Source organism: Mesoplodon densirostris, chromosome 12 (assembly GCF_025265405.1).
Source record: "Mesoplodon densirostris isolate mMesDen1 chromosome 12, mMesDen1 primary haplotype, whole genome shotgun sequence".
Lineage (NCBI taxonomy): Eukaryota > Metazoa > Chordata > Mammalia > Artiodactyla > Ziphiidae > Mesoplodon > Mesoplodon densirostris.
Window position 1 is genome coordinate 19,145,035 of NC_082672.1, and position 14,181 is coordinate 19,159,215.

General features: G+C 34.2%; 1 pseudogene; it reads right to left on the reverse strand.

Moving 5' to 3' along the window:
* Positions 1-654: 654 nt before the first annotated feature.
* Positions 655-2,327, reverse strand: LOC132500387 (calcium-independent phospholipase A2-gamma-like; annotated as a pseudogene).
* Between the last annotated feature and the right edge of the window lie 11,854 nt (positions 2,328-14,181).

The window sequence follows — 14,181 nt, forward strand, 5'->3', positions numbered from 1 at the left end:
TTCTCAGAAAATTCAAATAATTGATTTTATAAACCGGAGCTACATCTAGAAAAGTTAACACACAGCATTATCTTGAAGCTTCAAGGGGAAAAAAGTGGTTGACTGGAACTTCACCTATGTTTTTGAACAAAACAATGTTGAAAGAAACACATTTTGAATAGAAAATTTTATCTGGCTCTTTCGTATTTTAAACGTAATTGTAATTTGACAGAGAGCGTTCCATTTGTCTGCATTTGTTTAGATGATATTACACTAAAAGGCAGTATTTGGATTGTAGAATGTAGCTAGTGAGAACATAAGTAATATAAATTTAAGAAGAAATTAGCTTTTCCATATGAAATAAAATAAAGGATCAAATAAATTCAACATGATTCTGGTGACTAAAGCAAAACTACAAAGTATATTATTATAGTTTTTGGTTTCCTGTTTGGCCCATATGCTAAAATTTTAAACATCAAACAATATAATACTAATAGCTACTAAAACCACCTAGCACAATAGTAAGGTTCCTAAAGCTTAGTTCATTTTTAATGTCATAAAAACCCAATTCCCATGTGAATTCTGTAAACAAACATACCTTTTATGCTTCACAAGATATTCTAAACATTGTCTCTTTCAAGATTCCCTAGAATTCATGAGTATTTGAAAGTTAACTCAAACTGAATCCCACAATTCCTTACTAAATTTGGTGGATCTTCTGAACAGGCTTTCATTTTGGAGAATATGCATACATTCTTTAAAATTTTGAAAAGAACAGAGGCTTTCACACATGTCAGTTTTTAGTTTCATCCAATCATTAGTTTTCTGAAGAACTTTTTTCTTGACAATATTTTTGCAAGTTTTTAATTTTTTTCTTCATTTCTTTCTATGTACTTCAACTCTTTTACCTGCAGCTTATCCAGCTTTTCATTTCAACTTTCATCTAGAGGTAAAGTTTTTACACATGACAAGATTGAATCTAAAAATAGGTGTCAGGAAGTAATATAATAGATCATCAAGTATTATATGGGTTCCTTCTCTATCTGTAGCACTGTTGAAACTTTAGACAGTTCAAGCTTGTGTATGTCACTGTGTTTCTCACATCACTCTCATGATGTCCAATGTCCTAGGCACTCTAATGCTATGTCTGGCCAAAGACGTTTACACTCATGCATTGCTAATGCTCAGGGGTTATTCGGAAGCAAATCTCCATTGTGATGAAGATCATTTTCCAAATGCACACTTTACACAGTAGCCTGGAGCAGCAGATATGGCTCTAGTGGCCTTCCACATCTTATACTGACAGCCTCCCAACTGGTAAGAGTTGATTCCAGGAAAATGACCATAGTTTCAGAAAACAAAAGTTGTTGGCACTTTCCCTCTGTTTACCATGGTAATTACTGCAGCTACCCTAGGACTTCTGGGATTTCTTGCTGTTTCTATCATTGGTGTGTATCCCATTCTATCCTTAAGAATATTTCCCCAAGTTTGACTGTTGTAAAATGCAGGGCTCCAACTCATTTGGACTGTTCCAACAATGACATTTTGTGAAAACACGTCTCATCCTAATTTTCGATAAAGTTCCTCACATTCATCCAAGGGCATATGAAACAGCCCCAACATGAAAGCTAATATGGCACCTGTACTTCCACCACAAATGCAGTCAGAGAACTGGTGAACTGGCTTCTGAGTGAGTTCACCTGATCTCCGCAATGTCTAAAGAGCAACCACACCCCTTGTTCTTCCATCATCACTTGTGCAAATTAGGATTCCTCTTTCTTTCACTGGATTCATGCAGCCAAATTAAGGCCAGAATTTCTCTAACTGCAGCCTGAAGAATGCCATCCTTAACTTGTCTCAGTCATAATAAATATGGAATAATTCTTTCCTTGGCAGCCACTCCTTTTCCCTCAGGAAATTCTTGAAGATGAAAAGTCAGTTGTTCAACCCTATTAATGCAGAGCTTTGGCTCAGTTGTTCTTAATGCTTGAATAAATGCCCAGGTTCTGTCATCAATACTCACCCTGGCAATCTTGTCTTGTTGAAGAGATAAACGCCTTTTTTTCTGTCCATTTTTGTCTTTGCTAATAGTCTGCTCAGTTTTTAACTGCCTCTTCCTGTTCTTTGGACTGAATCATACTTTAATTTGGGAATGTATCCACCAATTTAACCACCTACACTAAAGTTTGTACACCTTCAGTGGGATGAGAAAGAGAGTTAGCTGTACTTTGTTTAGTAGAAACTAGAAGAACCTCATTTGTCCTCTTCTTCCTTCCTCTGACCTGTATCTGGTACAGCTTGTATTCTTTTGTCTGGACTATTGCAGTGCTTTCTGATGGTTTTCCCATCTCTAATCTTTTCCCCTTTAATTTAATACCCTTAAAAGTCACCAAGGTATCTGAAATGTAAATCTGATCATGTCAGTACACTTCTTAAAGTCAGTACACTTCTTAAAGTCCCGCCTCCCAGCCCTGTGTAGCCTAAGCTGTGATCACAAATGATAGGAAGATTTTGTCCTCACAGGTAATTTGAGTTCAGTGTTTTTAAATAACTTGAATTTCAGTATCTTTAGGACTCTGCTTGCACTCCTCAAACTTGCCACCCACATACTCTTCCTTACCCTTAATCATTGGGATTACCTACCTGGTCCTGAAAAAATTTGGAATCAGGACCCCTGGCTTGTAGATAGAGTCCCAGCTTTCTAACCAGGCTTTCTAAAAGGCTCCCCTCCACCTGACCCTTACTTACCCATCCAGCCTCATACCCCATACCTTAGTGGCTCAAAAACCAAATTGTATTGGATTTTTGCCTCTTAATGTCTTTGCTCACTGATTCAGTTCAGGACTCTTCTAGGCAGAGGCTGAAATAGGTACCTATCCTTACTACCCTGTTCATACCATATCTAACATTACAACTCTCTCTTTACCTTCAGTCTCCTCCATTAGCCTGTGAGTTCCTTGAAGGTAGGGACTGTATAGTATTAATATTAGAAACCCAAGTCCCCAAAACAGTGTCTTACATATTAAAAGCTCAGTTAGTTCTTTTTTTTTTTTTTTTTTTTTTTGCTGTACGCGGGCCTCTCACTGCTGTGGCCTCTCCCGTTGCGGAGCACAGGCTCCGGACACACAGGCTCCGCGGCCATGGCTCGCGGGCCCAGCCGCTCCGCGGCATGTGGGATCTTCCGGGATCGGGGCACGAACCCGTGTCCCCTGCATCGGCAGGCGGACTCTCAACCACTGCGCCACCATGGAAGCCCACTTTTTGACACTAAACTAAGGAAGACTGCTTACAGAAGGTGCCCAAGGGATGTCTTTAAGGTATCTAGATGATTGCTGGAAACAGGGAGATGGAATTTTTCAGGTTTTCCTCAAAAGATATGGGAAAATAGGGACCCAATGAACCTAAATTTATTAAATGACTCCAATAAAAAAAAAATCACACCCACCTGAGGCTCAAAGCGAGGTGCTTGTTTTTCTTTGGCTATCTTTTCTTTCTCAGAAGACTTTTCTTTGCCTTTCCTTGCTGTTTTGGAAGTTCCTAAAGATTTTTGTCCCTCACTAATAGTGTGGGAATCTGGACTTCCTAAGGTAATTAATTCCTCATGTTTCTCTCCGTGTGCTAGAAAAACAAAAAAAGGAAACCAGTGAGTCATGATATAATAATAAAATCATGTCATGTAGGAAAAAGGGAAGAAGTCGGAAAAATGGTTAGTTTAAGGCATTTGGATTTTTTTTTTCTGTTTTTAAACAAGCAGGTAAGCAAACAAGCAGACAGTCCTTTTACAAAGATCCGTGTGACTCCCTTTTATACAATTGAGAAATAATTCACATACTATAAACTTCCCATTGAAATGTATAAATCATGGTTTTGGTTTATTCATAAGGTTATATAATGATCATTACTATCTAATTTTTTCTGATCTGGATGCTCTCAGTTCATTTTCTTGCCTAATTGCCTTGGCTAGTATCTTCAGTACAATATTGAATTGATTTATCTCTGCTTTAATATTTATTATTCCCTTCTTCCTGCCTACTTTGGGTTTACTTATTTTCTTTCTTTTCCAGTTTTCTAGTTTTTTAAGGTAGAATATTGTTATTGATTTGAGATCTTTGTTCATTTTAAATGTAAGCATTTATAGCTATAAGTTTCCTTCTTAGTACTGCTTTCATTGCATCTCATAAGTTTTGGTATGTTGTTAATTGTTTTTCATTCATCTCTAAGTATTTTTAAATTTCCCTTATGGAGCATTTTATTTCTTCATGTGGATACAAGTTACTGCATAGTGTCCTTTGATTTCAGCCTGAATGATTTCCTTCAGTATTTCTTATAGGGCAAGTTGTCAGTGACAAATTTTTTCAGTTTTTGTTTTGCTGGGAATGAGGCTTTGAAAGAGATTCAGTTTCATTTTCCTGTACCAGGAATACAGGCTGTTAGTTTTCAAGGTTACTGCTGAGCTGGAGACCAGGGGATGGGACTGGGGCAAGTAAAAATGTCATAAAGCTTACTGTTCTTAAAGAGATATGGCTGTTTTTCTTGAATAAAGCCTTTGTTAATTTCCAGAATTCTGAAAAGTTGTTTCTGATCATCCCTGCCAGTTTTTTCATTGTTTTTATGGAGGAGTAAATTTTTGGAGTCCTTTTTCCTGCTATTTCCATTGATGTCCTCCTGGATTTCTTTTCTTATTTGAAGCTTCTGAGTTATCTCTGCATGCTGTTTGTCTGGGGCAGAGTCCTGAGAGAATGGAGAACTCACATAGGCCAGGTCTCTCAAAGCTGCCTGGAGACCTTGTCATAAGAGCATGAAATATCAAAAAGCTCTGTGGAGTACGTGAGATTCCATACTAAACAGCTCAGCTCTTGAGTGTGATGAGTAGGCAAAGAAAAAAGTGGACTGATTTAACTTGTGAGCAGAAAAGTGAAAATAACGAGACCACAGAATGAAAATAAGATTACTTAAATGAGAGTAAGAATGAGGCACAAGGGTAGAAATGATGAGCCATAGAAACTGAATCAAGAGAAAAAGAAAGAAGAAAAGAAGACAAAGATTTTTATAGGAAGCCACACAGTAAAATCACCTTTTATCAGAAACCCAGGATAGAATGTAGAGAAGTTGCAAAGGACATATTTTCTCTTTGGTTCTTTGATATCCTTTGTTAACCAAAAACTATGAGGTTGAAGAAACACTATTTGCACAGAAATGGAAGCCCATGTATTTCAGCACCTCTTCCTTGCAGAGGCTCCTCATGCTGTCTCTGCTATATAGAGATGGTGCAGTACCAGCTTTTCATCTTTAGACCAATATGAGGTAACTGGGCTTCGACCAGTCTCAGTGGCCACAGCTACCACCTCACTTAAATCCAGGTCCCAGAGATCTCAATGCCAGCAAAATCAGGAGTTAACTACATTTTAGAGATCTATCTGTGGCCAGTGCTACATAACAGTACCTCATAAAAACTGGAGTAGAAGAATTCATTCTTTTTATCTTGTGCAGACAGACAACTCTGTTACCAGTTATTGCTATGCTTACTGTAAAGCAGCAATTCACAAATTTGATGAATGTATGAATCACCTAGGGAGTCTGGAAAATGTAGGTCTTGAAGCCCAAACCCCAGAAAGTCCAACCCCTTAGAGTTTGATATGGGTCCCAGGAATGTACAGCTTTAAAAACTATCTCAGGTGGTTCTGATTCATACTTTAAGAAACACTGCTTTAAGAAATGTGTACAGTTTTCCCTTTCCTTGGAAGCAAATGTTGCAAGGGGATGGGCGGAAGGGAAGAATACCAGTGAGTTAGTTAGAGTTCAGTGAAGCTGAAGGTTCCTTTATAAGAGTGGTTTTCACACTTCAGCTTATGTCAGAACCACCTGAAGGGCTTGTTAAGAAACAGATTTCTGGACCCCACCCCCAAAGTTTCTGATTTGGAAGGTATGAGGCGGAGCCCCCAAATTTGCTTTCCAACAAGTACCCAGGTAGTTCTGAGGCTTCGAGAAACACGGGTTTACATTTAGGAGGGTATAATTACCTTTTCCCAATATGAAGGATTTTGCTTTACATTCTATTAATTTTTTCTAACAAATACCCAAGTATTGGGAGAGCAAATGATATTTGTTGAATCCCTACAATGTTTCTTTCTCTTTTAATTCTCAAAGAATCCCATCAGGGTAGGTTCAGAGAGTTTATGTAATTTACTCAGACTCTCCCAACTGATAAGTTGAATCAGCATTCAAATAACAGTTCAAAGGACATGTCAATCCCTATCAAAATCGGAGTCTTGTAAGTCACCCCATCAGCAAAGTAAAACAGTAATTGTGAAGAATCCAGATCTTATTTCACTTGGTGACAGTTATCGGCTCCTTTCAAAGTGGGGACAGAGCATCCTGCACAACCGCAAGTGGACTGTAAGCACCATGATTTTACAAGGGGGCAACTTGCCTTTCTGCCAACAATCCCAGCCTGCTGAGAAGTGTTGTGCTAGGGAAAATCCTTTGGTCAAATAATCAAGTGACTTAGAAGTGAATCCTGGATCAGCCACTGTAGGTTAACTTTGGCAGGTTTATTGTATTCATAAAGCTTGAAACCTAAGACTGTGCCACAGGCTTTTAAAAAAATCAATAAAAAACATTTAAAATAGGATCTTACCTAGTATCATACACCCCAGGTTTTTAAGATGTTAACAGATGTCAGATGAAATGGAATCTCAAGCTGCTCCACTAGGTATTTCTGGTGCTTTCTTTTTCTCACTACCCATAATTCTTAGTGTTAGAGTCATACATTTAGGCACATTTGATTCCATTCAAATTAACATATTCTAATATTCAAGTTTACATACGTGAACATTTACTACAGTGTGAGGCACACAGCAGGTGCATACCATCCTCTTTCTTTACATTATTAATATATAGAATAAAATAATTTCCATATTATTTAATGGCTTCAATATGGTAACTTTTTCTCCCAGGAACTACAAGTTCAACAAAGGTGAGAATATCATTACATACTTCATTTTAAATTCCTAATTTCACCTAGTATAGGGCTGAACTCATAGTATGTATTCATTATCAGATTGCCTAAGTATAATATGTAAATCTTTATAGGGAATCTGTATGTGTTGGGAGCATATGTGTCAGTGAGATGAAAGAATAAATATCCCAGTAGGTCAAAATTGTGAAAAATGTGACCCCGCTTTGCATATTCATGTAATTAGAAGAATTACAGAAATGTAATTCTGATTTATTAAAATTCAGTGCTTAGATTTATATATCCAGAAACTAAATCTGGTTGGGATTTGAACATTAATATAATTTCTCACCTAGAGAACATGTTTAGAACAAAGTATACATTTACCAAGTACAATCACACTTGGTAAATATAAACAGAAACACCATGTATATATGAATATATAAATATATATAGTAAATATATATGGTATCTACAATGCTTGGTTTCTTCAAATACTCTGAACTGGATACACCATGCATGTATTGTGCCTAAGAAAAAGCAATAATATAATATTTATTAGAGTTCAGGAAATAATGTTATAATCCTGCTAATAAAATTAGCAGTGGGACTTGAAACCAAATACTTTTGAGAATGATAAAGTTTACATTTAATGCGAATAGATTAGAGCTTCAAATATGCAGGCCAGCAATATAAACAAAAGGACTTCAAAATAACAAGACCGCTAATTGTGTATAAAGGCAGATGATATCACTAAGTATTACCTGCTCAAGATTCTCCATTTTCTATTTTCTTAAGTGAAAGTAAGCAATTTTTACTAAAACTTAAGTATGGAAATATACTAAAGGTGGCACTGTTGCTTCATGTTAACCAGAGGCCAAACTTCCTAAAATTTTATAGTAGAAATATCTTAGGTTGTACATAGCCATGTTTCAGGCCTTATATTTTATCATGAGTTATAAAGATGTAAAATTTTGAAAAAAAATTAAATTATATATTTTTTAAAAATTATATATTTTATTTCTCATATAAATTAAACATTGAGTTTAAATCAGTAAATAGGGCAACATTTCCATTTAATTTACATAAAAGTTTAAATTGGGTCACCAATGTACAAATGAAAAAAACACTTGACCAATTTATGTTTGATATATTTATAATTGAAAAGCAAGCTAAGTGAATAATTTTAAGACATTAATAACTTAATTTCTCTAAAATATATCACACTCTTAAGGTTAAAGTTTGTAGGTTATGAGTTGTAAATATAATTGACAAGTGGAAGTGGGCGTATTGATGTTTTAATTTAAACAAATTGGCTAACTAAAAAAACACATTTATAAACATGAAATTAGAGAATGATTATTCTGAATTCAAAAGCCACTTAACTTTCAAAAAGATTGAAACATATTCTTTCAAATAGATAATTTTCCTGGTTCATTTTAAATACAATTCAATCCTGAATTTCTTTGCTACTTTCAGCAAAAAATGTATTAGGTGACACAAGGTGTCATTTAATTTTAGCAGCTGATCATTCACACATAAATTTGTCAAATGTGATGTCAAAAAAGAAGACATATAAATATTCCTAAAGACTTATTTTCTAGTTGGAATACACAATAATGATAAAGCCATTTTTTGAAGTGATACTAGGTTCTAGGAACTTTATATATATTATCTTGAATCTTCCAAACAACTTTGAAATAGAGGAGTTATTATATAATATAGGAGTTATTCTAATTTTGCCAGTGATAACCCAGTTTCAGGTAGTGGAATGTACAGTAGTGTAGCCACTCTACTGTATTTCTCCATTTAATGTTAACTTCCTTTTAAAAACTTAATTCATATTTTAATTTTGTACCATAACCAAGATCTACATTTTACATTATTCTAGTTCATAAATTATACTACCGTGTTCAGTTACTGAAAATCCACCTGTGTTGGACAATTTGAACTTGAGAAACGTACATTACATTCCCAGGACTTATTTATCATGTAACTGGAAGTTTGTGCCTTTTGAGCACTTTTACTCATTTTCTATGTCCCCCAGCCACCTCTCTGGCAGCCACCAATCTGTTCAGTGTTTCTATGAGTTCCATTATTTCAGATTCCACATGTGAGATCATACAGCATTTGTCTTCTCTGTCTGACTTATTTTCTCTTATCATAATGTCCTCAAGCTTCATTCATGTTGTTGCAAAAGACAGGCTTTTCTTCTTTTTATGGATGAATAATATTCCATTGTGCATATTTAACACAATCTCTTTACCCATTCATCAATCAATGGACACTTAGGCTGTTTGCATGTCTTCGCTATTGTAAATAATGCTGCAATGAACATGTAGGTGCAGATATCTCTTGGAGATAATGTTTTCATTTCCTTAGGATATATGCCCAGAAGTGGATTTGCTAGATCATGTGGCAGTTATATTTTTAATTTTTTGAGGAAACTTCATCCTCCATCCATAATGGCTGCACCCGTATACATTTTTACTAACAGTGTACAAAGTGTTTCCCATTCTCCATATTCTCGCCAGTACCTGCTACCTCTTATCTTTATGATAATAGCCATCCTAACAAATGTGAGGTAAAATCTCATTGTGGTTCTGAATTACATTTCCCCAATGATTAGTGATGTTGAGCATCTTTTTGTGTGTCTGTTGGCCATCCGTATGTATTCCTTGGAAAAATGTCTATTCAGGTCTTCTGCCCATTTTTTAATTGGATTGTTTCTTTTTTTGATATTGAGTTGTACGAATTCTTTATATATATTGGATATTAACCTTTTATCAGATGCATGGTTTGCAAATATTTTCTCCCATTCTGTAACTTGCCTTTAATTTTATTGATGGTTTCCTTTGCTGTGCAGAAGCTTTTTAGTTTGATGTAGTCCTACTTGTTTATTTTTGCTTTTGTTGCTCATACTTTCAGTATCAATACCAAAAAATCATCGTTAAGACTGATGTCAAGGATTTTATCCCCTATGTTTTCTTCTAGTTTGTAGTTATATACAAATTTTAGGATTTTACTTTTTCTGTGAAAAATGCCACTGTAATTTTGATAGAGATGGCATTGAATGTACACATGGCTGTGGGTACAAACATTAAAAAAATATATTGGATTAGAAGCCAGACCTTCAGGCAGTAGCTTTTAAAGTATGCAAATAGACTTTTCAGGGAAAGACTGGAAGATGGGCAGTTCTGTCTGCTGTCTCTGCACTGAGCCCTGGAGGCCAGAGCATCCTTGGAAGCCTACTAAGAACTGTTTGCTATAGTCTTATGGGTCTTGTGGACAAAACCCCATTGGACTTTAGAGCTAGGTGTTTTGGGTGCCAGTCACTCACGTGGAAATTTTAATATCTGGGGCACTAGACGTTCAGTCCAAACCCTTTGCTTTGGGTGTTGTGAGTTCCCTTCCAATTGTATGTCACTGTGCTGGGTGTGGGGTTTAATGGTGAGAGTATATCTCAAACTTTATGATACATTTTGGTGTGAGTTTTTCCATTTGCCTGATGTGTAGGAGGTAATCAGCTGTGTATCTGTTTCTGCAGGAGGAGGTAAATTCAGGAGCATCCTATGTCACCATCTTAAACCAGAATTCAGTTTTCAACTCTTTTGTGTAAATACTAAAGAGCACAGTTACTGGTTACATAGTGTCAATGGAAAATTAATCAGTCGATCTAAGAAAGAAATGGAAAAGTTTTTCGAGTCAAATTGAGGATTATAACCCAGGAACAGCATTTCAGAAAGCTCTTAAAACTGTTCCACCCATTAGAAGTCAAGGCATAGTTATAAGGTTTTTGAGACAGAGCGATGTACATTAAATGATGAATTATTGGCAGTTTACACAATCAGGATCTAAGTGTCATCTTGTCCCCTTACAAGATCAAGAAGGACTGTTATGCTTTAGGAGTTGTCTTGTTGATGCCAGGAGAATGTTGCTTTTTATGGTTGAGCAGGTATTTCTGCTGATGGGGGAGGTTTGGTAGATGTATAATGCAGATGCACAATGCACAGTAGAGGGGAGAGAGGAGACCAAAGGGCAGAGAATATTTTTTATGTTCACATTTTTCTTGTCATGCCATACAATGTGAATTTTATTTCACAACAGTAAATGCATTTTTAGTTTCATAAGGAACCGTGCACCTCATTGTTCACTGCAGCACTATTTACAATAGCCAGGACATGGAAGCAACTTAAATGTCCATCGACAGATGAATGGTTAAAGAAGTTGTGGCACATATATACAATGGAATACTACTCAACCATAAAAAAGAATGAAATTATTCCATTTGCAGTGACATGGATGAACCTAGACATTGTCATACTGAGTGAAGTAAGTCAGACAAAGACAAATATCATATGATACTGCTTATATGTGGAATCTAAAAAAATGATACAAATGAACCTATTTGCAAAACAAATAGAGTCACAGATATAGAAAACAAACTTATGGTTACCAAAGGGGAAAGGGGGTGGGGATGGGGTAAATTGGGGGTTTGGGATTAACATATACACACTAGTATAGATAAAATAGATCATCAACAAGGACCTACCTACTGGATAGCACAGGGAACTCTACTCAAAACTCTGTAATGACCTATATGGGAATAGAATCTAAAAAAGAGTGGATATATGTATAACATTCACTTTGCTGTACAGCAGAAACTAACACAACATTGTAAATCAACTATACTCCAATAAAAATTAATTAAAAGAAAAGAAACCTTGAAACTTGTCTTCCAACTTGGCTGTACCATTTTGTATTCCCACTATCAATGTATGAACATTCCTGTTGCTCTGTATCCTCACCAGCTTTTGGTGTTGTAGTATGCTCTTTTATATTGTATAGTTTTATTTTAAAAATAATGTACATATGTTAATTTTTATGATTAGGCAATCTTGCTTAAAATTTGAAAAGAATATACATTGAAAATACTCATTCCTTCAGATTTAATTATTATACTGCATAATGTGATATAGTGCTTAGGAGTGGAGGCTATTTCAGATTTTTTTTTTAGTCTAAAGCATCAAACTATCATTTCCTTTTCAGGAATATTAAGAGTAGTTTACATTTTAAAAAATAAACCTGAATCTTCCTTCAGTAGGAGATTCTCCTTCTTTTAAATATTTTTAAAAACTTATCTTTAAAGTTATACTTTCCCAAAAACTTGGACAAACATAATTTTATAACTAGAAAAGTTTCCTGTACCTTTGTTAGATAATCATCTAGTAATTTTTACTAACTGGACAAACTTTGTTTAAACTAGGCCTACACAATCATATATTTTTGGTTTTTATAAACCAAACAGCAAGATTTTGAAACATGTAATCAATTAACAGAACAGGAAATGCCACTGGATTAAAGTACAAATTGTAAGCAATAAGGTTTTAATAATTACATGATAAATTTATTGTTAAATATTTCTAGAAGATATAAAACACATAAATAACATTTAGGGTGACATACCTTTGTTATCATTTTTCTCTAAGTCTTTTAGTGCTTGAACAAACATCTGTTGACTTTCAGTGAGAGGCCAGCTGTTATACAACACCAAACACTGTATAATATACTTGTATACCTAGGAAATAAAATGCAATAAAAAATTAACAATAAAAATAAACAGGATTTTAGGCACATAATAAATGCATATTTTTCTGGATCATATAATAATACTTTAATTAGATACTGTCAGATGTTCTCCAAAATTCTATAATACCACAGTCTATAAAAGTTTATTCTCACAACCCCACGAATACTTACCATCATATATTCTAGTATTTATAACTTCTGCATTCATGTTTATAAATGAAATTTACGTATTTTACTTTTGCTACTTATCAGTTTTGGAATCAGAATTACATTAATCTCTTAAAAAGGATTGGAAGGTTTGTACTTTTTTTCTGTTTTCTAGAACAATTTACTCCTCAAAAGTCTGTTAGATCTATCCTGTAAAGCAGTTAGGCCTATAGCTTTTTGGAAAGGTAAGACTTTGATTATCATTTCAGTTTTATTATTCTTATTTATTCTTATTAATTTATATTTTCTTTTTTTTAGTGGAGCAGGTATGCCATTCCTCTCCCAACTCCAGGAATTTTACATTTGAAACAATTTTTGTCAGTTTTAAATTGCTAGTATAGAGTTGTATATAATACTTAAAATATTTTTAAAACCTGTTGTTTGCATTTATACCTCTATCCTAATTTTTTGTTCTGTATTTGATTTATTTATATTTCCTTTCTTTTTTTCTTACTTGATTAGTCTTACAAGAAGCATCTTTACTTTATTAATCTTAAGAAAGCATAGGTTTTATTAATTTTCCTAAATTTTATTCCCCATTTCATTAATTTCTACTCTCATTTTTATTAAAACATTTTCTTCTTATTTTTGAGTTATTCTTTTACTCTTTTTCTAACTTTTTGTTTTAATAGCTTAGTTCATTTGTTTAATCATTCATACTTTCTGATGAATTAATTTGAAAGTCAACATTCCACTGAATGCTACTTTAGATCTGGCTTACAAATTTTGATTTGTAGTTTTTTATTTTTATGGAGTCCTTTGTATTTAATAGTTTCTTTTTTAATAATTTTTTTAACTAAAGAATTATTTAGTATATTTCACTGTGTTTTCACATTTATGGGATTTTAAGCAGTTAATTACTAATTACTATTGCATTATGTTCAGATAACATTTACACAGTATAGTTTGGTTTTTATTGAGGCTTCCTGTGTGTTCTATGAAAAAGTATATTCTCTTCTATTAGGTGGAGTGTTCTGTATAGATATCTAAAAGGTTAAGCTTATACTTAATATTTCATATCTTAATGATCAAATATATTTTGTTTTTCAGCTTGATCTACTTGCTTCTGAAAGGTCTGTGTTAAAATATTCAACTCAGTTGTTAACTTATTTTTCTCTACAGCTCTAATAGTTTTGCTTTTTATTTACTGAGTCTAGGCAGTGAGGTGCCTATATGTCAGTTATGGTCATACTGATTTATTTTTCCTTTTACTTTTATATAATATGCCCCATGAATCCTATGTATTGAGATATTAAAATATCATCACAGCTCTCTTTTGGTTGAAGTTTAAACTTTCTGTGCTATTTTGTTTAAAAGTGTCACCTTTAGACTACTTACAGTTGGATCTTATTTTTTAATCTAACCTTAAAATTTTATCCTTCTAATTGATTAATAATCCATTTGCATTTATTTTAATTACTGCCATATTAGGATTTATTTTGGGCATTTTG